Raw genomic sequence first — 2,933 nt, forward strand, 5'->3', positions numbered from 1 at the left:
TGGTGTCTTCCAGCTATATAGTCTCAAAATTATATGAGCCTAAATGTACTTGAATATATATTACGTAGGGGAAAAATATGGGCCAATAATGAACAACGGCGTGTTAATATGTAGAGAAATATTCAGTCAAAACGTTGTTTGAATTTACGCCCTAAACTCTAAAGTGCTATTGATTTTAGGAAAATGTACTTAAACCTATTCCTCATCCTCATGAACATGCTTAGTGAATCATTGTGTATATATTATATTATATACAATACAATGGTTATTGGGAAGTGGAAGTTAAAGTATTTTAAGCTGCTTCTGCAGCTATAACTATTATAAAATTTGTGTTCCGCTAATTTCTTATAATTTAATTTCGAAACCCGTTCATTTGGGAGAAGTTTATAGTGTAAAAATTGAAAAATTCTAATGAAGATAATCGCATAATTTATTTATTTTTTTCAAAGGTTACATTGAGTTCAGTATAGAAATGAGTGGAAAATTAAAAGTATCTGAATTATTAGATTTTATTAAACGCACAAAGTATCTAATCAAATTATTAGCTCAATATTCATCGTCGATTTTTTTTTTTAATTTGATGATTTTGCGGACCCTTATTACATTACTTACTCGCTCAAAACGTATTTGAAAATTAATCAGCTAAAATATAATTTACCGAAATAAGGTAAGTGCCATACAGACTTGCTTTATACGCGAGAATGGACGATGGGTGATAAATCGTTTATACCTACCACGATTCCCTCCCATCGATAAGAATATTTATTTTATTATTTTCTAACACGAGTAACTTTTACATGTTGAAACATTATCGCGATTTCATACGAATTCAGAAAGTTTAGTTTAATTTTTAAATTATAGAATTCGTTAAATAAAAATAAAACATTATTTATGAGTTTTCTAGTAAACGTTTTTTTAAGTTTCTTATTTCAGTACCTATACCTACGGTTTAAGTAAATTAATGCATAATCTATTATTTAAAATAGTATTTTTTTTTTACCTTTATCGCATTTCAGATTTTTAAAGAATGCCTAGATTCTAAATATATCATAAACAATAAATAAATTATAGTAATAATATGAGTGGCCATTTCTTTTTCACATTTTGACCCATTTCTTATCGTAAGTGCAATAAAAGATTGCGGTTGGAGGTCAGAGTGCTGCGGTGCTTAAACACCTCTAGAATATGCATGAAATAATAATATAATAAATATAATTTGTATTCAAATTAATAATTATGTATCCAAATTAAAATATAAGTTTATTAATAACATTTTTGGGTAGGTACTTAGGTAGCTAATTGATTGAGGGTAGTCAACTTGCCACACTCTCCCCTTTATATTTGTTGGAATTATGTAACTGAAATTTACGAGGCAAGTATAAAATAGAGAATAATTTATATGTTAAGAATATACACCTATCTATGGTTCAATTCAAGAATATAATAAAAGTCGTCACGGTTAAAGTTTAGACAATCAAAACTATGTAGCATTTGCCTTCTAAAAATATTCTTTTCTATAATATACTTTATTTTTATAAACTGAGAAAACTAATGATATTGAACAACCTGCAGCCATTGATTTCTGAATAAACTATTATATTATTATCTATTAACTACAATAAATCTAAGTAGACAATTATTCAGACTGTAGGTAATTGTTATGGATAATGTGCATAATATAAGTATATATATATATATATATATATATATTTATACGGGTATTAAAAAAGTCTACGATTTAACACATGATTACATTTTCCCCCGTCGCAGAACAGATATTTTTTCGACAAGAATTAGTTAACAGTTTTTAATAATGGTGCCCAGTCATCAATTGTAATCAAAAAAGAATCAATTCGAAAATAAAATAACACACGTGTGATACGCGATACGTATAATAATTAACTTAGAGAACTGGTAAAGTGGTAGCGCTATAACATTTGCGTTTTTGTATAATCTACGCAAATGCTTAATGGTATAATTTATACAAATTGACTAAGTGAGTAGGTAGGTATTAACACTATAGTCAAACCGAGCTATAACTTAGTGTCTTAGTCGGTAAGTATCTATAAGATGACAGGTTTACGTTCGACGCACTCACATGTAGCTATATAAGATAAAAAGTCGTAAATATATTTAGCAACTGTATATTATAATATTTAACTATAAAATAATTAATAAACCATACATTTTTTCCAAACTATTATATTATAACGAATTCAATTATAATTATTTTAATACGTTATTATTCATATTTAATAGCCGCAATACCAACGACTTTAATGGAATAAAGTTTAAAAACATTTAAAATTAAAGTTTATTTAAAAAGCAGGTATAATATTATTTTTAATTAAAGATTATCACGATCACACTGGGAAAATTCTTATACTTTAAATGAATACAACATTTTAGAAAACATAAAAGGGCAAAATAAATAAGTACTACCACGTCACCGAAGAGTCCACATCGTTAGGTTTTCTAGTTTTATTTATAGCAAAATTGTATTAATTTGTTTTTAATAACATCGAGCGAAAACGAAATATTGTGTTACAATTTTTACAAAATATATTTACTCAATGCTCAAACAGCTTTCATACCAATACTTGTATTAAATATTGACAGACAGTTAACATTTTACATTGCTATACTTAATTCTTATCATATTATTATAAATTAGGTATAATAATGTATCTGCGGGTTATACTCCCGCAGTCCCGCTTGGCATAGGTATACTATACCAGATATTACCAACACATTTTTTAGTGTGTAAATATGCAACAATTATTCAGTGCATGCATGTACATTGTACGTTTTTAGACATAATACCATACCAATTGTACACGCGCTGAAAATAATAAAATACACAATGCACGACTGATGCCGTGTTATAATTAATATAACTACCAACAGTATTCCTTGGGACCAATGAAATACTA

The sequence above is a fragment of the Diuraphis noxia genome, unplaced genomic scaffold (genome assembly GCF_037042655.1).
Source record: "Diuraphis noxia isolate RWA-SAM2 unplaced genomic scaffold, SU_Dnox_SAM2 contig0002, whole genome shotgun sequence".
NCBI lineage: Eukaryota > Metazoa > Arthropoda > Insecta > Hemiptera > Aphididae > Diuraphis > Diuraphis noxia.